A 27,722-nucleotide genomic window follows, 5' to 3' on the forward strand; every position below is an offset into this window, starting at 1 on the left:
CAGAGCTCCAGGTTGGGCTCTCTGTGTTATAAAGCAACTTCCCACTAACTACCTTATATAAAGTAGAACACACCGTGTTTTAGCAGAGTCCAAGGCTATGCATCTATAGATTACATTTCTCAGCCTCCTTTGCAACTAGATGTGGCCATGCATCTAAATTCAGATTGGAAGGATATGAGCAGAAAAGATAGCTCCAGTTTCTGGGTTATCTCCTTCAGGACAAAGCCACTTGTGCAATATATTGGGTTGGCCAAAGTTTCCTTCAGTTTTAAAGTAAAAATAACGGATACATTTTTCATTTTCCCCTAGAACTTTATTGAACAATGTATTCACCATTTTGTTTCACGACCTTCTGTCATTTTTCAGGCAACTTCATAGTTTCATCTTCCTGGAACTTTTCATCTTTTTGAGCAAACAACTGTCCCAGGTATCTTTTACAGTCTCCCAGGGAATTGAAAATTTTTTCCATTAAGAGAATTTTGTAAAGACATAAATAAATGGAAACCCTAAAGTATTCTGTCTGGTGAATATGGTGGATCAATCAGAACTTCCCAGCCAAGCTGTAACAGTTTTTGCCTGGTCATCAAAGAAACATGTGGTCTTATGTTATCCTGATGGAAGATTATGTGTTTTCTGTTGACTAATTCCAGATACTTTTTGTTGAATGCTGCTTTCAGTTGGTCGAATTGGAAACAGTACTTATTGGAGTTAATCCTTTGGTTTTCCAGAAGGCTCACATAATAGAGAACTCCCTGCCACCCCCATCATATATACAACATCACTTTTTTTGGATGAAGACCTACTTTTGGTGTGGTCATTCATTTTGCTTGCCCCATGATCTTTTCCACCCAACATTATTGTACAGTATCCACTTTTCATTATCTGTCACAATTTGCTTTAAAAAATGGTACATTTTTGTTATGTTTAGGTAGAGAGTCACATGCAGAAATACAGTCAAGAAGGTTTAATACAGTCAAAAGGTTTTTCTCGCTTAACTTATGTGGAATCCAGACATCAAAGTGATTAACACAACCAAGGTGGTACAAAAGATTTTCAACACTTGATCTGGATGTTTTGAGTATGTTGGCTATTTCCCACATGGTATAATGTTGATTGCTCTCAGTTAATGTCTTAATTTGAGAACTATCAACTTCCAACTGGTCTACCTGATGGTAGAGATTGGTCCAGTGAGAAATCTACAGCACAGAACTTTGCAAACCACTTTTGACACATTTGATCAGTCACAGAACATTTTCCATAAACTGCACAAACCTTTTCTGCATTTCAATTGCATTTTTACCTTTCTTGAAATAGTAAGACATAATATGCTTTAAATGTTTTTTCTTCCATCACCAATATTAAAATGGCTACACAAAAATTCACCAATTTTGATAATTTTTTAAATGTATGCTGATATGGCAGCTGTCAAAATACAATCTAACAATTGTTTTGAATGAAGTTAAAGAAAAATAAGTGCTCCTAGAGCCATTTTATGAAAAAAACCAACAAACTCATTAGCCAACACATTATTTTCTTTCCTTTCCCATAACCTGGAACATGTGTGTGTTGGTGACTGAACTTTGGCCATGCAGGAGATGGCAGTAGCAATAGAAAGGGAATCTGGGCCCCAGAATAACCCTATAGGGTAGAGTTGCTCCAGCAATCTGGAATGCTCACACTGGGGCTGTTAAGAAATAAACAGAAATAAGGGCTTCCCTGGTGGCTCAGATGATAAAGAATCTGCCTGCAATATAGAAGATCTAGGTTCAATCCCTGGGTCAGGAAGATTCCCTGGAGAAGGGAATGACAAACCACTCCAGTATTCTTGCCTGGAAAATTCCATGGACAAAGGAGCCTGGTGGGCTACAATCCATAGTGTTGCAAAGAGTCAGACACAACTGAGCAAATTTGACTCACTCACTAATTAGTTAGGCCACTATATTTTCTGGTTTCTTCATTACAGCAGTTCAGACTGTAACTTCAACAATTCTTGTGTAAACAGGATAATGCCTACATCTCATCTTTGTTGTGAAGCCTTAGTGAGAAATACACAGGAGGACTGGAGCCTGGCAAATGAAAGGAGCGTGATAAATATTTGTTGTCTTCCCTTCAACAACTTAGGAACACGTGTTTTTTGTACTTTTTCAATGAATCTAAAGCACAGAGACTGAATGTCAGGGTTAATGATACAGCTGAATCATACTGCTGTATTTTTGCCCAGTACAAAATACACTCCAGTCTAAGACACTCCAAGTGTTGTTTGAATAAACTCAGGAAATCATTGAGTTAATCAGATGAAGTCCAGTTGGTCTAACAACAAGGTTCCCTGTTAAATCTCCAGTGTTTAGCACAACACTGGCCCCTGATAGGCCCTAGATAAATTCCAAGCTGTGAATGCTCAGGAATCTCTAGTGATAGCTCTGCAGTTGTGAGGGTGGGTTGACACTGTGAAAGTGAAAGTGAAGTCGCTCAGTCGTGTCCGACTCGTAGGGACCCTGTGGACTGCAGCCCACCAGGCTCCTCCATCCATGGGATTTTCCAGGCAAGAGTACTGGAGTGGGGTGCCATCGCCTTCTGCATATGTGTGAAAGTCCCTAGCAAATCAAAAAAACTTTTAAAAAGCACTCAGAAGTTTTCATCACACTGTAGGCTCCCCGCCCCCAACTTTTTTTTTTTGCATTCACGCACATTTTAAATTAAATTCTCCCAATACCCCAGTAGGTAGGTAAGATATATTCCAGAGACAACATTAACATGGCATACTCAAAGACATCTAGAAGCTAAGTGTACAGCTGAGCTGGAATTCTCCTCACTGTGGTGCCTGCAATTCAGTGACTAATCTATGTATAACATGTGAACTTTCATATCTCCAAGGTAGCTGTTTGGATGTCATGTCCTCCACAATTTCCCAGAACTAACTGAGCCATTCTAGACTCAGAATGGTTCACAGAATAGGCAACCATCTCCTAATTTTTCCTCAGGAAAAAAATGATCTAGGGGGTCACCAGGTCAATTCATCCATGGGGTCCCATCATAGCAGTCAAAATTCTAATCTAAACTGTCTTCAAGATTTCATCTTTCACCACCGGCCCTCCAGCCTTCTCATCATATCCACACCATTGCTGTGTTTCTTTTCAGCATGATCTTGGCTTTCCACTTCTGTTTCTTAATGGCTTAATGACAAGAGCGGTATGCCATTGAGCCTGATGTCATTATTTTTCAAGTCCAGATATCTCAGACCTTGGTTGTTGAGGAACAAGACCATATGCTTCTTGAGGGCCAGTACTGTGTCTTTTTTCCAGTGAATCCCAAGTGCATAGCACACAGTAAGACTCAATATTAGATGAGTGTAGAGAACATTGATACTTTATAAAATGAGTTAGCTATTTTTATCTTCATCACTTCTCTTCCCTCCCCCAAACCCAAGGAAGGAGCAAACTGGCATGCAAAGTTAAGCAATTTTTCCAAGCTGGCTCAGTTTTTAAGTAGCAGAGTCAATATTTGCCCCAAACCTGGACTTTAGTGGCTCCACATTTTAAGATCTTTCCACTTTCAATCTAGATAAATACTTTTTTCAAAAACAGACTTTGAGACAAGAAATATATTTTAGCACTAATAGATGAAGAAAAACAACCTTAGGGAGAAAGCATTTCAGGTATTTTTGTATATTTTACAAACTTGTCTAGGTATATAACCCTACAGCAGTGGTCATTTTTCCTACTCGTTACTTTTAGAGGCTATAAACTGTTCTAAAGTACCCCTCCCATCTTATTCCAATGATCTTATAGTATAACTTGAACTTTTGGGATCCCTATGGGAAAAAAGTTTATAGAATTTTCTCCAAAAAGATCTTTGTTAAATAGCCAGACTAGCAAATCTCCAGCCTTCAACCCTGGGTGGTATTTACACTAGAGAGGAAAGAAAAAAGAGAGAAGCCACCAACAGAGCTATCATGTTCTAACTGGAGTTCATTTGCAACACCCCTTACACTTTCATCATGAGTATCAGAGTAACAGAAGAGTCACCAATCCTCAACAAGATGAGTTGCTGCTCTTCAGCGAGGGGATAAGCAGAATTTGTTTTTCTGTGCTGATGGCTGCTGAGGTTTTGATTATAAAGAGCTGGTTATAACTGACTCAAGACTCAGAATTCAGAAGGGGACAGAGTTTTTCTTCCCAATGTACTTTCCCTCCCAATGTCTCTACTTTTATAAGCCATTGCTATTTTTAGAGGCATGTTGTTTTTTGCAACTGATATGAAAGATATTGGCTTAAGTACATTATAGCTGGATGCTTATGCAGTGATATTTGCATATTAAAGAATCAGATGAGAATGAAAAATTCCAGATGAAAATTTTTTCTCTGTTTAGATTCAGAAGCACTTCCTCCATGCTATCTCTGAATTACTAACTTGAAAAACATAAACTTGTAATTGACTATCCTTCTGTATTTCTTCTTAGGATCCACTCAACTCAAATAAACTAAATTAATATTTATTTGTATTTAGTATTGTATGTATGCCCAGGTTCACAAGTTTCCTCAAGTATTATCTGTAAATTGTACTGGGTCTCAGATATTCATGATGATAAGGGCTTAATACTTTTTTCTTTCTGTCTTCATTCTTTCATTTTAACCCCTTCCTTCTCTTACCACTTACTCCTTTTTTTCTCTAACCTGAATAACAAAGGTGGACTCTGTTCAGGGTGAGTGTTTGGAAACCATCTCAGTTCTCTTCCAATTCTGCCCCTGGATGTGGGGATAGAAAAATATTCTTAGATTTTGCCATCATGAGTCTTAACTGGTGAACACTCTTTTGTGAGAAATTGTAGCTGCAAAGAACAGAGGTAGAATTTGCCTTCAATCCCATTTGCTTTTCTGGAGCAATGATTGTACCTGTATAGTTTTCCACCCACATAGAAATCAAGTCTACCCCCACAGCTACCCCAGTGGTAATGAAATACATGGGTAAGGAAGATCCTACCCTACACAACCTTCCCTCTCCTGAACTTTGGGTCTTTTAAGATGTTTATTATATCTTGATAGAAAAAATGTTTTTCTCAAATTAGAACATATATGGAAAGATAATAAGGGAACAGAAATGTATTTGGGGAGGGGAGACCTTGGGGAGGAGGGACTTTAAATTGTTGACTTAGTGAAAAGGGGAAAAAAATTTTATGAAAGCAATGATCTTGCAACTTGTAGGCATTTGGTAGCAAACACTAAGCCTCTTTTCTATTTTCCTACTGCTGTTATGGGAGACAGAAGTGGGGCAAGGGAAGAGTGGATAGAACAGCTTGGGTATAGCCCAAGGACAGAAGAGAAAAGGGAAGCAGATTTAGATCAGAAAAATTCCTCGTGAAGAAGCAGCTATGTAATGTCTTCTTTTAACATCTCGTTTCTAAAAAGTAGTCAGTTTTCTACTTGGAGGAGATATGAAAGTACCAAACAGCTAGTAAAATCAAACCATGCCAAATGTGGTACTAGTTGGATATAAAATAAACTTCCTTAGTAATCCACACTTACAATCTGCATGTAGGAAGAGAATGAATACTCTCAAAATTCATTCCCAAAAAAGTGTAAAATATGTAATACAGTTATGATTGTTTAGGAACACTACACCTTTCATAAATTACTAAGAAAAAACTTTATTATTGGTTACAAAATTCATTTTAATTATGTTGCTTTGTTGAGTTCTTTTTTCTGGAATCCAGGAGATAAACAATAATTCCTTATTGCCTGCACACTTCTTCCACTGGTGTCGGCAGTTGGGTTGGGATCCCCAGCTTGTTCTCATGACCTTTTGGCACAGCGTCTAGTGACAGCTTTACTGGGCAGAGCTGCTGGAGGAGGGAGGGACATAGTACATCTGATTGTCAAAGAGGCAGCCCCAGTTTGCAGTGAACACAGTGTGGCATCCATGGCTTCACTCTAAGGTCAAACAGGAGACATCTTCTAATATTTTCAGATTTTTTTTTTTTTCATTTTTTTCACCATGGACTTCCCTGATGGTTCAGACAGTAAAGAATCTGCCTGCAATGCAGGAGAACCAGGTTCAATCCCTGGGTCACAAAGATCCCCTGGTGAACGGAATGTCTACCCACTCCAGTATTCTTGCCTGAAAAATCCTGTGGACAGAGGAGCCTGGCAGGCTACGGTCCATGGTGTCACAAAGAGTTGGACTTGACTGAGAGATTAACACTTCACTTCACATATGTATACACCATAGGTTTTACCTCCATTACTGGAGCATATTAAATGGAGTACAGAAAGATCCCAGCACAGTGTTTTATATTCTAATACCAAATTGAAAAAAAGGATCTGATGCTTAAATACAATTAAGACATGTTTTGGTAAATAAGTGAAGTGAAGTGAAGTCGCTCAGTCGTGTCCAACTCTTTGCGACCCCATGGACTGTAGCCTGCCAGGCTCCTCTGTCCTTGGGATTTTCCAGGCAATAGTCCTGGAGTGGATTGCCATTTCCTTCTCCAGGGGATCTTCCCAACCCAGGGATCAAACCCTGGTCTCCCGCATGGTAGACAGACCCTTTAAATAAAGGGAAGCAGAATTCATTTCAGTAGGGCTTCTGTGAGTCTAAGCGAGGCACAGAGTGGGGCATTTCCATCACGTGTTTAACCACCAAAGTCTCTTTTCTTCTTTTCAGCTTTTAATTATTTTCTCTTTTAACTGGGACATGTCAAAGGACTGGAATACTAAACTGAAAGACTGTTTTAAAGTCTCTGTATGTCAATGATTCAACAGACCTTTCAGAATCAGTCAGACACAATGATGAAGAATAAGCAGCTATTATTCATCAGGCATTATCCTAGCTGTTGGGTGGGTGGGTTCATGCGTGCTAATTCACTTCAGTTATGTCTGATTCTTTGTGACTCTATGGGCCATAGCCAGCCAGGCTCCTCTGTTCATGGGTTTTGCAGGCAAGAATACTGGAATGGGTTGCCAAGCCCTCCTCCAGGGGATCTTCCTGACCCAAGGATTGAACCTGCGTCTGTTACATCTCCTGCATTGGCAGGCAGGCTCTTTACCATTAGCACCATCCGAGAAGCCCAGGGGATTAAAATAGACAAAGTACTTGCCCTCAGAGAACTTACACTTACTGAACAGAGATAAGTAACAAACAAATAAACAAGGAAGCTTCACAAGTGCAGTGCAGAAGATAAAAGAGCCTTATGGGATCCATTTGGACTGAGAGCTGAATGAAAAAGAAGTCTTCCATGTGAAGACTGGAAGGAATACTTTGAGGAAGGAAGAGCAACAAATATAAAAACCTTGACATGGAAACCCATTTGACTGATGTTTGTAGAAGTGAAAGAAGAAAAAGTGGCTGGAGTGGTTCCAACAAGAGTAAAGTGAAGGGAGATAAAGGCAGTGACCAGCAGGGCCAAGTAAGGGAAAATATTTGTCCAGCTAAATGTGGCAATAAGACACTGGACCCTCTTGCTTGGGATTTGTTAATTTGTTATCATTTTTTCATTTTTTATCTTGAACTACTTTCAAAATTCAGAGAAGATGCAAGAATATACAAAGAACTCCCATATACCCTCCACCTATGTGCCCCTCAAAACCATAGCATAACTATTGAAATTAAGAAGTTGATACAAACCTATAAGCTAAGAGACCCCATTTAATTTCTACAATATTCCTAATAATATACTTTATAGAAAATTGTCATCTTTAGGTAGAAGATTCAATCTAAAACCATGGGTTGAATTTAATTGTCATATCTCTCTAATCTACTTCAACCTGGAATAGTTCCTCTGTCTTTCCTTGTCTTCCAAGACCTAGACATTTTGAAAGGTTGCAGGCCAACTATTCTGCAGAATGCCCCTCAGTTTGGGTTTCTCTGAGGTTTCTTCAAAATTAGATTCACATTATGCTTTTTTGGTAGGAAATTCACACAAGTTGTGCTGTATTCTTCTCAGCCAACATGTAAAAGAGTGCATGACATTAATTTGTCTCATTCCTGTAACATTGATTTTGATTCAGTTCAGTTCAGTCACTCAGTCCTGTCCGACTCTTTGTGACGCCGTGAATTGCAGCACACCAGGCCTCCCTGTCCATCACCATCTCCCGGAATTCACTCAGACACACGTCCATCGAGGAGTCTGTGATGTCATCCAGCCATCTTATCCTCGGTCATCCCCTTCTCCTCCTGCCCCCAATCCCTCCCAGCACCAAATTCTTTTCCAATGAGTCAACTCTTCGCATGAGGTGGCCAAAGTACTGGAGCTTCAGCTTTAGCATCATTTCTTCCAAAGAAATCCCAGGGTTGATCTCCTTCAGAATGGACTGGTTGGATCTCCTTGCAGTCCAAGGGACTCTCAAGAGTCTTCTCCAACACCACAGTTCAAAAGCATCAATTCTTCAGTGCTCAGCCTTCTTCGCAGTCCAACTCTCACATCCATACATGACCACAGGAAAAACCATAGCCTTCACTAGATGGACCTTAGTTGGCAAAGTAATGTCTCTGCTGTTGAATATACTATGACAATTCCATGCTCTAAAGGAGTATCCACCACTAATGGAGTTGGTAATGGTGGGAATTGAGCTGCAGGAGTTGCTTGTATATTTTTGAGATTAGTTGTTTGTCAGTTGCTTCGTTTGCTATTATTTTCTCCCATTCCAAAGGCTGTCTTTTCACCTTGTTTATAGTTCCCTTTGATGGGCAGAAGCTTTTCATTTTAATTAGATCCCATTTGTTTATTTTTGCTTTTATTTCCAGTTTTCTGGGAGGTGGGTCATAGAGGATCCTGCTGTGATTTATGTCGGAGAGTGTTTTGCCTATGTTCTCCTCTAGGAGTTTTATAGTTTCTGGTCTTACGTTTAGATCTTTAATCCATTTTGAGTTTATGTTTGTGTATAGTGTTAGAAAGTGTTCTAGTTTCATTCTTTTACAAGTGGTTGACCAGTTTTCCCAGCACCACTTGTTAAAGAGATTGTCTTTAATCCATTGTATATTCTTGCTTCCTTTGTCGAAGATAAGGTGTCCATAGGTGTGTGGATTTATTTCTGGGCTTTCTATTTTGTTCCGTTGATCTATACTTCTGTCTTTGTGCCAGTACTATACTGTCTTGATGACTGTGGCTTTGTAGTAGAGCCTGAAGTCAGGCAGGTTGATTCCTCCAATTCCATTCTTCTTTCTCAAGATTTCTTTGGCTATTCAAGGTTTTTTTGTATTTCCATACAAATTGTGAAATTATTTGTTCTAGCTCTGTGAAAAATACCACTGGTAGCTTGATAGGGATTGCATTGAATCTGCAGATTGCTTTGGGTAGTATACTCATTTTCAGTATATTGATTCTTCCGATCCATGAACATGGTATATTTCTCCATCTATTAGTGTCCTCTTTGATTTCTTTCACCAGTGTTTTATAGTTTTCTGTATATAGGTCTTTAGTTTCTTTAGGTAGATATATTCCTAAGTATTTTATTCTTTTCATTGCAATGGTGAATGGAATTATTACCTTACTTTCTTTTTCTACTGTCTCATTATTAGTGTATAGGAATGTAAGGGATTTCTGTGTGTTGATTTTATATCCTGCAACTTTACTATATTCATTGATTAGCTCTAGTAATTTTCTGGTGGAGTCTTTAGGGTTTTCTATGTAGAGGATCAAAAATCACTGCAGATGGTGATTGCAGCCATGAAATTAAAAGACGCTTACTCCTTGGAAGAAAAGCTATGATCAACCTAGATAGCATATTCAAAGGCAGAGACTTTACTTTGCTGACTAAGGTTCGTCTAGTCAAGGCTATGGTTTTTCCAGTAGTCATGTATGGATGTGAGAGTTGGACTGTGAAGAAGGCTGAGTGCTGAAGAATTGATGCTTTTGAACTGTGATGTTGGAGAAGACTCTTGAGAGTCCCTTGGACTGCAAGGAGATCCAACCAGTCCATTCTGAAGGAGATCAACCCTGGGATTTCTTTGGAAGGAATGATTCTAAAGCTGAAACTCCAGTACTTTGGCCACCTCCTGTGAAGAGTTTACTCATTGGAAAAGACTTTGGTGCTGGGAGGGATTGGGGGCAGGAGGAAAAGGGGATGACCGAGGATGAGATGGCTGGATGGCATCACTGACTCCATGGACGTGAGTCTGAGTGAACTCCGGGAGTTGGTGATGGACAGGGAGGCCTGGCGTGCTCCGATTCATGGGGTCGCAAAGAGTCGGACACGACTGAGCAACTGAACTGAACTGATGTAGAGAATCATGTCATCTGCAAACAGTGAGAGTTTTACTTCTTTTTCAATTTGGACTTCTTTTATTTCTTTTTCTGCTCTGATTGCTGTGGCCAAAACTTCCAGAACTATGTTGAATAGTAGTGATGAAAGTGGGCACCCTTGTTTTGTTCCTGACTTTAGGGGAAATGCTTTCAATTTTTCACCATTGAGGATAATGTTTGCTGTGGGTTTGTCATATATAGCTTTTATTATGTTGAGGTATGTTCCTTCTATTCCTGCTTTCTGAAGAGTTTTTATCATAAATGGATGTTGAATTTTGTCAAAGGCCTTCTCTGCATCTATTGAGATAATCATATGGCTTTTATTTTTCAATCTGTTAATGTAGTGAATTACATTGATTGATTTGTGGATATTGAAGAATCCTTGCATCCCTGGGATAAAGCCCACTTGGTCATGGTGTATGATCTTTTTAATGTGTTGTTGGATTCTGATTGCTAGAATTTTGTTAAGGTTTTTTGCATCTATGTTCATCAGTGATATTGGCCTCTAGTTTTCTTTTTTTGTGGTGTCTTAGTCACATTAGGGTGATGGTGGCCTCATAGAATGAGTTTGGAAGTTTACCTTCCTCTGCAATTTTCTGGAAGAGTTTGAGTAGGATAGGTGTTAGCTCTATAATTATGTCTTAATATCATTAAATATCTAGGGAGTGTTCCAGTTTCCTCAGTTGTGGAGGGTTTTAAGCAGGGACAGAATATATTCATCTAGAGATTTTCAAAGAATCTCTTTAGTCACAGAATGAAGAATGGGTTGTAGGGTAGCAAACAGAGAAATTAAGAAGATCAGATAAAATTTTGCTGACTGCTTTAGTCAGCTATGATGGTTACTTGGATCAGGGTGCATCATGGGAGATAACAAGATGCTTAATGCATTTTAGAAGTAGAATGAATCAGATCTATTAAATAGATAGGATATGGATGTGAGAAAAATAGAGGAATGAAGAAGCATTCCTTTGATTATACCATCAATTTCCACCCCGTCTTTCCCTCTGTTGAACTTATCTTCCAAAACCCCATCCTAGTTATATCAAACTGTCCACTTATTTGATACATGGACCTGAGTATCAGAATGTGCCTGGAAAAAAAATAAGAGCATGCTAACAGGGTTTACTTTATATTCTTGACCTCATATGGGTCTCTAGTATGATCCTATGCTGTTTCACTAGTACATTTACTTTCCAGCTCTCTTAGATAGTGTTCCAAACCTTCTCCTTACTTAAACATCCTTCCACATTCTCATGCTTTCTACTGACCTGTGTTTTCCATTTTAGGGGTTTCCGTGTTACTCAGTGGGTAAAGAATCTGCCTGCAATGCAGGAGATGAGGGTTCGATCCCTGGATCAGGAAGCTCCTCTGGAGAAGAGCATGGCAACCCACTCCAGTAGTCTTACCTGGAGAATCCCATGCACTGAGGAGCCTGGTGGGCTACAGTCCATAGGGTAGCAAACAGTAGGACACGACTGAAGCGACTGAGCACGCTAGCATGCAGCATCCACAAGTAAATAGAAATTATCTGATAGTTTTCAGATCTTGAGCACATTGTATTACACCAATCACAAAAAGACAAACACTATATAATCCTATGTACATGAGGTATGTAAAGTAACTCAACTCATAGAACTTTCTGTTCTATGGTGCTTGCAGGGCTGGGGGGAGGGGAAATGGGAGTTTCTCAATGAGCATAGAGTTTCACTTTTGCAAGAAGACATTCTAGAGATCTGTTGTACAACGTGAATATATGTAACCCTACGGAACCTACACTTAGAAATGCTTGCTGCTGCTGCTGCTGCTAAGTGGCTTCAGTCGTGTCCGACTGTGAGATCCCATAGACGGCAGCCTACCAGGCTCCACCGTCCCTGAGATTCTCCAGGCAAGAACACTGGAGTGGGTTGCCATTTCCTTCTCCAATGCATAAAAGTGAAAAGTGAAAGTGAAGTCACTCAGTCGTGTCCAACTCCTAGTGACCCCATGGACTGCAGCCTACCAGGCTCCTCTGTCTATGGGATTTTCCAGGGAAGAGTACTGGAGTGGGTTCCCATTGCCTTCTCCTAGAAATGTTTAGGATGGTAAATTTTATCTTACGTGGTCTTTATCACAATTAAAGGGAAAAAAAAATCTTTCAGTCTGCAATGTAATCCACTCTCAGTCCGGTGCATGGTGTTCACCCCAGGTTTCCTGTCCCTGGCCACTGCCTCCCCTACCATCTGGTCTCAGGCACTTCCACATTCAAGCAGAGGTGCCGATGAAAACAAAACAGAGTTATCTGTGCATTGCTACTGCCACAAGAAAACCCTGCCAATACAGAAAGAAACGCGAAGGTGCCTAGCGGAAAGTCTCAGAACTTTCAGGCTGCAGCCCAGACTTCAGAGGAAGTCGCCCTGTAAGCCTGTCAGAAAGAAGGTGTTGGGACCCCTGAAGAAGTCTGAGGAAGATACTAAGAACAGAATGCAGGTGAAGGAGGACTGGCCAGGATAGCACAGCGAGTAACAAATTTTAGCATTACCAACAATTACTATGCCAAGGAACTCAGGAAGCGGAGGAAAGGGAACGTGTGTGCTGCTAGGGGTGGGGGAAAACTGACTTCCCCAATGCCTGGAGGATAGAGCCAAGACCCAAGTATCTGGCTCTTTTTATTTTTTTTAATTCAAGAATTTTGAGGGGCTTCAAGTCTAGTTTTGGGGGGAAATTTAATGTTGAGCTGGACTCATCACTCCATTCTTGGGCAGGTATTTGTTGCCTGTACTATGCAACCAGAATGACATTTAGCACTTGTCAAAAACGTCCCAGTAGAGCATTTACTTTAAATTGGCTGCTAATTCTAGGACATCTTTTGTGATTTCTTCCATGATAATCTACAGGGCAAAAATATGTAATTGCTGAAAATAACACATGAAAATCAACACATAAATAAATGTTTCTTTATAGATACCCATTAGTGCAGATTGTTTACCTGCTGAAACAGCTTTGTCTCAGAGCTGTCTCAGACCCTTCCAAATGTTGAGTCAAGAGACAGGAGAATATAAACCAGGGTGGGCAAACTTTCTGTAAAGGTGAATATTTTCAGATGTGCAGGCCATTTGGCTCAGTAAATGATTCCAAGAAGGCTTAGATAATTCTGTGAGTTGACTATACACATAAAACAGGTTCCTTCTTGTGAATTGCAAAAATATCTAGAAAAGTTCTAGAAAAAGGTATTTTACCTCACATTCACTCACAAAGTGATTTGTGAATTAAATGCTAGTGAAAATGAAGATTATAAGGCAGGTCAATGGGCCGTGGGGAATCATGCCTTCGTGTGGTTTGTCCACTTCCCTAAACCATTACTTTAGTTGTTACAGAAAGTTATTTCTAATTTTTGGAAGTGTGAGACCCTCGTATCATTTTTTCCTGATGCCTCACCTAGCTTGGGTCCCAGGTGGCTCTAGTAGTAAAGAACCCACCTGCCAATGCAGGAGACTCAGGTTCCATCCCTGAGTGGGGAAGATCTCCTGGAGAAGGGCATGGCAACCCACTCCAGTATTCTTGCCTGGAGAATCCCATCGACAGAGGAGCCTGGCAGGTACAGACCATAAGGTCACAAAAAGTCAGACACAACTTAAGTGACTTAGCACACACCTAGCTTAGCAGAGTATTGTATATTTTAAAATTGGATTAAGGACTTCTCTGGTAGTCCAGTGGTTAAGAACCTGCTTGCCAATGCAGGGGACACAGTTTGGATCCCTGGCCTGGGAAAAGTCCACATGCCATGGGGCAACTAAGCCCATGTACTACACTGCTAAGTCCATGTGCTAGAGCCTGTGAGCTGCAACTGCTGAAGCCCTCCAGCCCTAGAACCCAGGCTCTGCAACAGGAGAAACCACCACAGTGAGAAGCCAGTGCCCCGCAACTAAAGAGTAGCCCTCCCTTGCTACAACTAGGAAGCCAGTGTGCAGCAACGAAGACCCAGCACAGCCCAGACAAGCAAACAAACATGAAAAATGGGATTCAAATCAAAATAACTTTGAAGTTTTGTTATAGAAATCCCCCTCCTCAGCAGCAATGACTTAGACTCTGTAGTATCAAACCGGCTGTGTGAACATTTAGGGATATTTGATAGTTTCCATCCTGTACTGAAGCTGAGGACCAGCTATAGGCCAAGCTGAAGCCTCCACTCAGTTTCATAGGCAAAGAACATAAACAAAACAAACAGAACAAAAGCCAAGTCAGAAAGTTTCTTTTTTAAGAAAGCGTCCTGCCCACCTCTAATCTACCTGTCCTGACACTGTGATTCCAATCTAAGCCAGTATTGTAGGTAATCCTTATTCTAATTGTTGCTGTAATCCTTCTGCCACTGCAGGAAAGTGAAGCAGCCCTGAGTTGGGGCTTTGGAGACTGCCAGAGGGGAAGCACTTTACTCACCCCAACCTCCTTAAGTGAAGTCTGTTTGTCAATCTTCCCTAGCAAAATAAAACCAAAAATATCTACCTCTGAAAATTTAGTAACCAAAAAGCTATCTGAGACTTTGCTGGTGGCTGAACTGAATAGTGGTTAAGAATTCATTTGTCAATGCAGGGGACATGGGTTTGACCCCTGGTCTGGGAAGATCCCACATGCCCCAGGACAACTAAGCCCGTGCGCCACAACTACTGAGCCCATAGTCAGCAACTACTGAACCCCATGTGCCTAGAGCCCATGCTCTGCAATAAGAGAAGCCCCACAATGAGAAGTCCATACACCCCAGAATAGTAAATAAATAAATAAATAAATAAACAAACATATTGTTGTTGCTTAGTCACTAAGTTGTGTTTGACTCTTTGTGACTCCACGGACTGTGGCCCGCCTGCTAGGCTCTTCTGTCCATGGGATTCCCAGGCAAAAATCCTGGAGTGGGTTGTCATTTTCTTCTCAGGGGATCTTCCTGACCCAGAGATCAAACCCTCGTCTCCTGCATTGGCAGGCAAGTTCTTTACCACTGAGCCACAAGGGAAGCTCAAAAAAATAAATATTTTAAAAAATTATCTGGATTAATTCATTGCTTTTAAGCAGAGCTGCAGGTAATCTGGCCTAAATTACCCTTAAGAAAACAATTTTAATCCCAAATTTCTGCTTTGCCAATATTATAACACTCTTTCCTCAGAACTCAGGTTATCACATAATCAAAGAGATTAATACCCTTATCAAAGGCCACTTTCCCACTTCATTTACTCATTTTTCTGTACATAAGAAAGATGGATCTTGGGGAATGATAATAAATCAATATAGAATCTAGAAAATCAGTTACAATCTGAGTTCTCTCTTCCCTGGAGCAAATCAACCCAATCCTTGGTACTAGCTCAGAAGCTGACACACGTATTTGTCTTTTCTTCAATAGAGAACACGTGAAGAAGGAGTTTACTTTTACCAGGAGGTACAAGTTCCCAGGGCCCTTTTTTAAGATTATAAACTAACAGGTCATTTCCACGTAGAGTGGGTGGAGCCATCAATTTTGCACCCTAGCCTTGCTACTTGTGAATGTGCTGTTGGTCCTTGAGGCCAGTGATCTTACCTCAAGAGGCCCTATAGTAAGGTGGTTAGAGGCAAAGACTCTGGAGTCACACTGTTTGGGTTCAAACCTTGACCTAATGGAAAAATCTGGCATTTGTTACGTAGCTTGGTGCTCTAATTTAGCACAAATAATGGTAGAATAATCTACAAGTGTATACCTCCTATTGTAATGCCACACGGAAACAACAGCATCTCTTATGACAGATTCTTGCCAAAAATATTTTGCTTGAATCTAATAACCTCTCACTTAATGTCCAGTTTACAACAAATGCTAGACATTAAACAGCATTAGGGGAAAAAAATCATTCACATTCTCTTCTCCTGAAAACATCAAGGTATATAATCAGTTGCATGTGTGAAATGTATAAGATGTATGAAAGCTTTGACCATTAAAATCTCTGAGGTTAAATATGGATTAGGTATTAGTTCGTATGAGAGAAGTATCTTCTTTGTGAATATATTATTTCTGTAGGGATGGTATGTTATGAGGTCTCCAGGAATAACATGATTCAGTGAAATATATGCAGAGAGACAAAAAGATAAAACAATAAAACAGAATATTTGCAATTGCTGAGACTTGGTGATGAATGTATAGATGTCTGTTACATTATTCTTTCAACTTTTCTGTATGTCTGAAAGCTTTCCAAATAAACATTTGAGGGGAAAATGATAGTTTCTACAGCTCCTACCTAAACATTTACCAACACACCTGCATCGGCATTCATATACTATGTCTTTCCTGCGGTTTTTGTGATGGGAGTTTTATTTTGCTTTGTACAGTCATTGTCTTCATGATTTAGCAGAGCTTATCACTTTCACTTACCTGAGGACATTATGTCAGCAATTTTTCTTTTTCTCTCCTACATGAAAAATTTTCCCTCTTTTGGCCCACATACCTTTCTATCTACTGATGCATTTTCCCACTACCTTTTACAAAAAACCCCAATTCAATTTCATAAATATTTACTGAATATCTACTATATGCTGAGGATATAGTAATGAACAAAAGACAAAACCACCACTCTCGTGGAACTCATCTTTTAGTTGGTGAACACAGATAATAAACAAAATAAGTAAACAAATGATGTATGAGAGGAGGCTAGGAAATAAAGAGAAAATATAGCAAAGTAAGAAAGAGGGTGTATGTGTGTAGATGTATCCAGGTGTGCTAACAACCTGTATGAAACATTGTTCAGACAGAGCCTTATACCAAGGCACATGACTTGCCAAGCAGAGCCTCAGCTAGAATTCAGGCTTCATTTTATTTCCCTTGACAAGACACCTGTATAGAATAGACATCCTGCACAACCTTGTGGAGTGACTCTGGAGCTTTTGCAATTTAAATAGAGTGGCTTTGTAAATACCTTCGATTTTCCTAGTGTTAGAATAAAGAGCTGTTGTTGAGCAGAGAGCAATATGATCTGACTCTGGTGATGCTTCCAGCATCACCACTGTGTTGAGAATAGACTTCAGGGAGACAAAGGTGGAAGCAGGGAAACAAGGTAGAAAAATAATTCAAGGAAGAGAGGATGATGTCAGAAGAGATGTTTGTGGTAAAGGTGGTGTTTAGTGGTTCAATTCTAGACGTATATTTTAATAGACTTAAAAGAATGTGATGGCATGGATATGGGGTATACCAGAAAGAGAGGAACTGAAAGTGACTCCAAGGTTTGGAGCCTGAGCAATCAGAGGATGAATTGATTATTTGAGATGGAGATTATGTGTAGACCAGAGTTTGGAAGAAGATCAGAAGTTTCACACTGGATACAAAATTTTCGCTGCTTGTTAGAATCCAAGTGGAGGTAGATATATAAGTCTAGAGTTCATGTGTCTCAGAAAGTTTCACGTCTCCTCAAGAGGGTTATCTGCAATCATCATTATCACTTCCTCTTTCTTCCTTTCCCTGTGCACTTGTGGTATGTTAAGAAATGCACTTTGTCTTTGTCCCTAGTTTCTAGCACAAACCTCAAATACTTGGAAATTTCCTTAAAAAAAAATTTTTTTTTTCTTTATTTGGCTGCACTAGGTCTTAGTTGTGGCATGTGGGATCTAGTTCCCTGACCAGGGATTGAACCTGGGCCCTCTGCCTTGGGAATGTGGAATCTTAGCCACTGGATGACCAGGGAAGTCCCTTTTGGAATTTTCTGAGTGATAAGAGTGTCTTTTGTCCTTCCTGAGGATCCCCTTTTGAGCTTATGCTAATGAGGTGACTTAGGGTGATACTCCTGGGTAGCTTTAGGATGGGGCTAGTCACCCATGTGATTAGAGTTAGAACTTCCAGCCCCAACAACCAACCTCTGAGGAGGTGAAGGAAAGTGCTGCAGATTAAGCTCTGTAAAAACCCTTGAAAACAAGATTTGATGAGTTTCTGGGTTCTATGGGGACAAAAGCTCCTGCACTTGGGATGCTCTGGATCTTGCCTTGTGCACCTATTCATCTGATTGTTTATCTGTTTCCTCTAGAAATTCTTTTGATAAACTGGTAAATATAAATACATGTTTCTCTGGGTTCTGTGAGCAGTTCTAGCAAATTAATCAAATCCAAGTTGGGGGTGTGGGAACCTCCAGTCCGTAGCAGTTTGGCCAGAAGCTTAGATGACAACCTGGACCTGTGATTGGCATCTGAAATGGAGGAAGGGATGTGATTTTGTGGGACTAAACAGTTAATTTATGTGACCTGATGTTCTCGCTAGGTAAATAGTGTCAGAATTGAGTAAATTGTAGGACACACAGTCAAGTGCCTGTTAAGAACTTCAGATTGTGGTTTGGACAAAGCATATTAGAGAACTAGTTTCAGACTTTTGTCCCCTACCACTTATTTGCAACTGAGGTCACTGTTGACCTCCCATTGTTAAATCCAATGACCAATTCTCTTCATACCCAAAGAAAACTATTCCAGCTACAGAAAAATTGGAAGTCTTTTACAAAGTCATCTTATCAGGTTTATTTGACATAGGAGGTCATTTTATCTTAAAAAATTTTTTTTTTTCTAATTTTATTATCTTATTTTAAAAATATTTTTTCTATTTTAAAATTTTTTTCTCATTTTTATTTTATTAAAATTTTTTTTTCTTCAAACCCTTGTGTCAAGGGCTGACTTTCAATAGACTGCAGCGAAGGAGCTGCTCTGCTACATACAAAACCCTTATCTAGAAGCAGATTGTCTACGAATGGTTTAGCATCAGGTTCCCCATGTCTCTTTCTTTTGAAAAAAAAATTTAAGTGAACCTCACCCTTTTCTGTTGTTCCTCATTCCTCACTGGACTCTCATTTCCTCTGTTTTCCTTTGCTGGTTTTTCCTCATTTTCACAATGCAAGTGTTGGAGTGGAGAGTCCTAGAGCTCAATCCCATAGACTTATCTCTTTATATAGATTAATTTTCCAAGCAGTCTTTTCCAGACCTAAGTTTACATCTCCAGTGCAGATTTCTCCTCCAAGCTCCAGATCCATGATTACTGAACATCTCTACATGGATATCTAATACTGACTTCAGATTTATGGATCCAAACTCAAACTCCTTTATCCCTTATTGCCCTCTAGTCCTTCCACATCTTAAAACAACAACTCCACTCCCCTAGTTACTCATATCAAAACTTTGGAGTCATTCTTAACTCCCTTTTGTTCTAATATTCATATTCACTATATCAGAAACTCTTTTAAGATCTACCTTAAAAGATATCTATAATCCACATCTACCACTACCACTCTGGTTCAAGACTATCACCCCTTGTCAAAATTAAAGAACTTTGTCTCTTAACTGTCTTCTTTCTCTTACACTTCCTCTTGCATAGTTTGATAAAGTCAGAAGGATCCTTTTAAATATAAGTCCAATTATGCCATCCCTTTGTTCAAAACTTTCCAAAGGTTTTCCACATTATTCATAGTAAATGCCCAAGTCTTCTGATAGCAAAAGTGATTTGCACCACTCCCCCTTCCCCACCAAGCTTGACCTCCTACCTCTCTCCTCCTCCATCACTGACACTACAGTCACCATGGCCTCTCCGTTTTTCTTGAAGACACTAAACATACTTGTCATCAAGGCTTCTGCACTTGCATTCACCTCTCCTTAAAACGGTTCTTTCAGATACGTGCATGTGTTATTCCCTCACTGTCTTCAGATCTCTGGTAAAAATGTCACCTTTAGCAGAGGTTTTCCTTCACCACTCTGTAAATCCATCCCCTAACCATCATGCCCTATTACTCTTTGCCTATTGTCTTGCAAATAAGACAAATGTACTTTTTTGGGAATTCCAGTGGATGCCATTCAGTCGCTCAGTTGTGTCCGACTCTTTGTAACCCCATGGTCTGTAGGACACCAGACCTCCCTGTCCTTCACAATCTCCCAAATTTTGCTCAAGTTCATGTTTATTGCATTGGTGAGGCCATCCACCCACCTCTTCCTCTGACACCTTCTTCTTCTTCTGCCCTCAATCTTTCCCAGCATGAAGGACTTTTCCAATGAGTCAGGTGTTTGTATCAGGTGACCAAAATACTGGAGCTTCAGCTTCAGCATCAGACCTTCCAATGAGTATTCAGGATTGATTTCCCTAAGATACTGGTTTGATCTCCTTACTGTCCAAGGGACTCTCAGGTGTCTTCTCTAGCACCACAGTTTGAAGGCATCAGTTCTTGGCACTCTGCCTTCTTTATGGTCCAGGTCTCATAACTGTACATGACCACTGGGAAGACCAGAGCCTTGATTATATGGACCTTTGTCAGCAGAGTAATGTCTCTGCTTTTCAACATACTGTTTAGGTTTTTCATAGCCTTCCTGCCAAGAAGCAACCATCTTCCAATTTCATGGTGGCAGTTACCATCCAAAGTGATTTTAGAGCCCAAGAAGAGGAAATCTGCCACTACTTCCACATTTTCCTCTCCTATTTTCCAAGAAGTAATGGAGCTGGATGCCATATCTTAGTGGGTTTTTTTAAATAATATTTAGTTTTAGGCCAGCTCTTTCACTCTCTTCCTTCACCCTCACCAAGAGTTCTTTAGTTCCTCTTCGCTTTCTGCCATTAGAGTAGTATAATCCTCATATCTGAGGCTGTTTCCCCAGCTTATCTTTTTTTGAAATTAAGTAATTTAACTGGAGGATAATTACTTTACAATATTGTGATGGTTTTTGCCATACATCAACATGAATCAGCCACAGGTATACATGTGTCCCCCCATGCTGAACCCCCCTCACACTTCCCTCCCCACCCCATCCTTCTGGGTTCTTCCAGAGCCCTGGCTTTAGGTGCCCTGCTTCATGCATCAAAATTGCATTGGTCATCTATTTCACATATGGTAATACACATGTTTCAGTGTTATTCTCTCGAATCATCCCACTCTCGCCTTCTTCCACTGACTCCCAAAGTCTGTTCTTTACATCTGTGTCTCTTTTGCTGACCTGCATGTAGGATCATCATTACCATCTTTCTAAATTCCATATATATGTGTTAATATACAGTATTTATCTTTCTTTTTCTGACTTACTTCACTCTGTATAATAGGCTCCAGTTTAATCTACCTCATTAGAATTGACTCAAATGCGTTTCCTTTTCATAGCTGAGGAATCTTCCATTGTGTATATATACCTACCACAACTTTCTTACCCATTAATCTGCCAATGGCCATCTAGGTTGCTTCCATGTCTAGCAGTTGTAAATAGTTCCAGCCTATCTCAGTTCCAGCTTGTAACTCATCCAGCCCGGCATTTCTCATGACATGCTTGGCGTATAGGTTAAATAAACAGGATGACAGTAGACAGCCTTGTCATACTCTTTCTCAGACCTGAACCTATCAGTTGTTCCACACAGGGTTATAACTTCTGCTTCCTGAAAGAGACAAATAAATAAGTACATTTGTCTTATTTGTCTTCATCCACCGGAACGGAAGGTCATGAGGGCAGTGATGTCACCTGTCTTTGTTTTTTGTTTTGTTTTTTTTTCTGTTAAATCCTCAACATCCAGGAAAGTGGCCAGCAAATAGTTCTCAGGAACTAAGAATGGAGAATGGTGGTATGTATCAGAACAGTGACAAGAGAGATGGGTGGCAACCAGCTTCCAAGATGGCTCCTGAAGCTCCCCACCTCTGGTCTTCATCCTCTGTATAAGCTCCCTCAATGATTAGAGCTGGCTGATCTGTATGACCAACAGCAGAAATGATAATGTATGATTTACAAAAGATGTTGTAGCTTCTACCTCACTCTAAGTCACTACATTTGAGGCTAATCTTTTATGCCACCATTGCCATGACCTCTTTGTGGTTCTCCATGGAACTTTACAAGCTGGAATCAAGATTGCCAGGATAAAAATCAATAACCTCAAATATGCAGATGACATCACCCTTGTGGTAGAAGGTGAAAAAGAACTAAAGAACCTCTTGATGAAAGTGAAAGAAGAGAGTGAAAAAGCTGGCTTAAAACTCAACATTCCAAAAATGAAGGTCATGGCATCCAATCCCATCACTTCATGGCAAATAGATGGGAAAACAATGGAAACAGTAACAGACTTTATTTTCTTGGGCTCTAAAATCACTGCAGATGGTGACTTGCAGCCATTAAATTAAAAGATGCTTGCTCCTTGGAAGAAAAGCTATGACCAACCTAGGCAGCATATTAAAAAGCAGAGGCATTACTTTGCCAACAAAGGTCTGTTTAGTCAAAGCTATGGTTTTTCCAGTAGTCAAGTATGGATGTGAGAGTTGGACTATAAAGAAAGCTGAGCACCAAAGAATTGATGCTTTTGAACTGTGGTGTTGGAGAAGACTCTTGAGAGTCCCTTGGACTGCAAGGAGACCCAACCAGTCCATCCTAAAGGAAATCAGTCCTGAATATTCATTGGAAGGACTGATGCTGAAGCTGAAACTCCATAAGTTTGGCCATCTGATGTGAAGAACTCACTCATTTGCAAAGACCCTGATGCCGGAAAAGATTGAAGGCAGGAGAAGGGGATGACAGAGGATGAGATGGTTGGATGGCATCACCAACTCGATGGACATGAGTTTGAGTGAGCTCTGGGAGTTGGTGATGGACAGGGAAGCATGGTGTGCTACAGTCCATGGAGTTGCAAAGTGTTGGACATGACTGAGTGACTGAACTGAACTGACTTGGAACTTTTGTACTTGGTTTCTCTTCTGCCTAAAACTCTACTCCCTCAGACAGTTTTATGTCTTGATCTCTTACTTCCTTCAAGTCTCTGCTAAAATGTCAAGCTGTGTGGTTATGCAACAATAGGCAACAAACACCAGATGTACTTGAGATATTCTGAAAATAGGGTGGATGCCATGGGATTTAGCAACTGATTGAATAGGAGGGAAAAGAGAGAGAGGAAGGAGTCAAAGTGAGGCTCAAATCATTGGCTTGTGTAACTAGTGGTGCCATTCTTAGTTTAGGGAAATAGACATGGGGCAGAGGTTATAAATTTAGTTTTAAACCTGCTGAATCTGAAATGTCTTAACAAATATCCAAGTGAAGATGTTCAAGCAAGTAGGCAGATACACCATGTGCAACACAGAAAGCTGAGCTGGAAATAAATATCCTGAAATCAAGGCCAACTCTACAATTTGGAGGGCCCAATGCAAAATGCAAATTCAGGATCCCTTGTTCAAAGAGCCTTTGAGATCCATGAGCTGCTTGGTCCTCCCCCTAAAAATCTGTAGAACTGAATGCTCTGGATAGGGGTGGAGAAGTTGAGCCCCTTCCTGTGGCCCCTAATCTCTAAACCACATCAGACGCACACCTCCAAGAGACTGCAATTTCCAGGCTAGGATGCACTTGCGCATGGGTCAGAGGCTCATTCCTAACAAGTCGCCCCTAGGTACACTGTGGCATTGACAGTCCAGGACAGCTGCCACAATGCCCTGCACACAAATGAACCTGACCTTCCCTGCACCTGTGCCCCAGTCTCTCCCTGGTCCTGGATGAGGTGACCGCGAGAGTGTATAGGAATGAAATGCCAGAAAATGAGAGGAGCTGGCAGCTGAACCTATCCCAGGGAGGCAGAGAGGTGGCAGGAGGCATGCTCCACTCTGTCAATGGACTTCACTTACAAATAAAAACCCAAAGATAGTGTTAGTAAGATCTTCAAGCTGGCAACCACAGAGCATTAAGACCGCAAGACTTCAAGTATATTAAGCCCTTCTGAGTGCAGGGCCCTGTGTGAATGAACTGTTGGTATGGCCATGAAACTAGCCCTGCTCGGAAAAGATAATACAGTTACAAGATTGAATGAGTTAATTAGGGAAAGATGAGAAGAAAAGAGGTCTGAGGATGGGAGCCAGAAAAGTACCAACATTTAAGGCATGGGCAGAGAAAGATGGGTCATTCTGTGGCCAGACAAAGCTTACAATTAATCAGAAGACCAATGAAGGGGAAGATACTTGGTCTATGATCCCTGACTTGAAAAAGCTTTGCCAGTCCTATCACCTGGCCACGGACTGTTAGGCACATTTTGTTTCATAAACTATTCATGATATAGATGATAATTTTTCAGAGTCAAAGGTGTGGTTCTTACCCAGGCCTGTTACCTTGATTATTTTTGAAACATATATTACTCAGTTGAAAAAACAATGCATGAAAGAAGCCATAGGAAATAAAATGGATTAAATGAAATAACTGACTACTACTAATAAATTTACAGCTAACCAAAGTAAATAATTCATTTCCCTTCTAGCAATAGTCACCTTTACATATAAGTCTAGCAATGGCTCTGCAACATTTATCAGACAAGAAAAATGTAAACTTTAAATCTGTGGAGAATTTCAAATGACTCAGTGAAACCTAATGGAAAATCAATCCCAAGAGTTTTCTAACTACTGATTAATACTGAACAAAATCCTAGGCCCAAAGAACTAGACTATTTGGTGAAAGAACTATAGCAGGGAGTTGAGAATTTTAAAGCTTTAGAATTGGTGGGGAGGGACTTCCCTGGTAGTCCAGTGGCTAAGACTCCATGCTCCCAATGCAAGGGGCCCAGGATTGATTCATGGTCCATGTTCCCAAAGCTGGGGGCCCAGGTTTGTTTGATTCATGGTCAAGGACCTAGATACCACATGCCATAACTAAGAGTTCACATGGAGCAGCTAAAGATACTGAATGTTGCAACTAAGACCTGATGCATCCAAAGAAATAAATAGATAAATATTAAAAAAAAAATTGGCGGGAAAAAAGTGATTTTTAAAAATGTCTCTGAAGGGGTTTACAAAGTGACTTAAGAACACAGATTCTGGAATAAACTGCTTGTTGACTCCCAGTTCAACCACTTAATCCCTGTTTGATTTTGGACAAGCTACTCAATGGCTCTGTGCTTGAGTGAAGGAGTGGTGAATCCTAGGGTTATTATGAAGAGTAAATGACTGAATGTAAAACATTTAAAGCGATTCCTAGGTGTCACGGGAGTAATGAATCTGCCTCCCAGTACAGGAGATGCGAGAGACTGGGTTTGATTCCTGGGTGAGGAAGATCCTCTGGAGTAGAAAATGGCAACCCACTCTAGTATTCTTGCCTAGAGAATTCCATGGACAGAGGAGGCCAGCAGGCTACAGTCCATCTGATCGCAGAGTCAGATACAACTGAGCAAGCAAGCAAGCACAACAGAACATTTAGAACTGTGCCTAGCACATAAAAACTACCATACGCATTTTTAAAATGAAAATTGTGAATGTTAATCACATTCACATGTAACCAAAATACTTCTGGAATTTCTATTTTAGTAGGAACCATATTATAAGCATTAGAGGCAAAGTTTACTAAAAGGAAATAATCTTTTCTCCTCATTTTTTTCCTTCAGCCTCCTATCTTTAAAATGCTGTATTGGTTTCTCTTTATATTAAAACTAATTTTCCACCAAAAGTTTCCTTAAGAAGCAAATATGTTTCCTGGATATTTCCTTAAAAGTAATTTCCTCTTGTCTTATAATGCATATTCATAGCTGTTTTCCCACTCCCACTGACAGTTGATTTCAATGCTTTATTTCTTTCATAAGAAAACATGAGAAATAAGTATATAGGAAAATAAAATGCACTTCTGTCATCTGAATATTTATTCTCATTATCATAACAATTTTGGACTTGAGTGGAAAAATACAAAATGTTTCAATAAGTTTTAGGGAAACAATGAATATAACAAGGGTTTCAAATGCACCTTCTAGCCCTTTGGAGACGTCAAAATGGACCGATGGGAACGCACCAGCTTCTCTGGAAAAAAGTTCTGCTGATGTACAACCCCAGGAACCCGCAGTTCAAGTTACCCCATCTGTCTGAAAGCAGAAATCCCTTTGTATTTGTCTTACTGCTCCCTCTGGTCACCAGGAATGCATTCTTATACTCTCTGCCTCAACTTTATTTCAGTACCTTGTTTCCTCTGGTTATAATGGTTTTTCACATTGCTCAAGAGTTCAATTCACACCTAACCATTGCTCCAGGGTAGAATTCACCCCTAACCATAATGGAGGTCTTCCCTTCCTTGGCCCTTGTGACACGGAGGATGAAGCTTTCAAGACGATCTCTCTTTCGACCACTCCCTGCATGCGCCCCTACGGGCGGGAGTAGGGGGCGCTTCTTCCTTCCCTAACCTCACCTCACTAGATGAGGAAATCCTGCCTCTTGTGAACGTGTCTTTGGATCTCGCTCTCTTGGTCTTGTTTTCCTCTGTTGTTTCTCATCTACGAGTTTGGCCTCTTCTCTGTAATTGCCACCTCCCCATTCTCCAACAGAATACATGTTTCCCCACTTGGAGTCAGAGTAATTGATACTTTAAGATCCGCCATGGGCTCCACTTCCCTTTTAAACACCATCCAGACTCGCTCGCCTAAAGGGTCTTTCCTGGGAGCTGCAGCCGCGTCTCTCTCTTCTCGAGTAGCAGATATCAAAGAAAGCGAGCCCAGGACCTGCCCATATATGAACTTGAAACAGAGAGCTGCCTCGTTCGGAGTCGACGCTCTCTCCTCCCCCCTTCGGCGAGTTCACTGGCGGGCACAGCGCGAATACCAGCTACTCCTTTCTCTCTTCCCCTGACTTCCTTCTGGGAGCTCATAAACCCGCGGCAGTTCAATCACTCCGCAGCGAGCCACGGCGCTCACTGGGCATGCTCAGTGGCCCGGCCCGGCTCCGGCGGCCAGAGGTTGTCTTGGACGCACCACTCGGGTCCGGATTCACCGAGCGCGGGCTGAGCACAGCGGCCCCTGAGCCGGGACTGAGACGCGCCTTGCCGTCCCTGCCCGGGCGCCCGCCCCGTCAGAGAGCCGAAGTTCCGGACTCCGAGGAGCCCCCAACTTTGCGCCAAGTTCCGAGCTGCGGGGGGAGACATGCCCATGATGACTAGGGACGTTCTGCTGGAAATGGAGCTGGAGGACGACGACGAAGAAGATGGGGATATCGGTGAGCGAGGGGTTTCCGGGGGCGGGGGGGGGGGGGGCACGCGGGGCGGCGCGGGGCCGGGCGTCCGGCCCCGAAACCCTCAGCCCACGCCAGGAAGGACTCGGGGACTGCGCGTGGGCGCCGCACCCTTCTCGGCGAGGGAGGTTGTTGGGACCCGCGGCAGGTCGGGGCAGAGGGACCGGGAGAAGGAAGCCCGCGCCGCCCGCATGCGGCTGCAATGCGGTCGCTTCCAGCCGCTGACCTGCCGCCTCCCGGCTCAGCTCGCGGCGGGCGGGCGAGCGGGCGGCCCCGGGGAAGGTCCGGGGGCCGCGGGTCTCCGTGTCAGTTTCGGGACGGGCGAGGGACGAGGGCCCTGATCGGGCATCGTAGATCGGGGAAGCCCCCGCTCGCGGGAAGTCTTGACTTTGGTCAACAACTTTGGGTTATTTTCTCCGGCTCGAATTGGAGCGGGGGATTCCGGGGAGCCAGCGCGGGCTGCGAGCCCGAGGGCGGGGTTCAAGGAGCGCGCCCTGGTAAGGAGAGAAGGGGTGTGACTCGCCTGAAGCCACCTCTAGGTGAAAGCAGACGCGCGGCCCTGGTCCGGTGGG

This window comes from Oryx dammah, unplaced genomic scaffold, assembly GCF_014754425.2.
Source record: "Oryx dammah isolate SB20612 unplaced genomic scaffold, SCBI_Odam_1.1 HiC_scaffold_29, whole genome shotgun sequence".
Lineage (NCBI taxonomy): Eukaryota > Metazoa > Chordata > Mammalia > Artiodactyla > Bovidae > Oryx > Oryx dammah.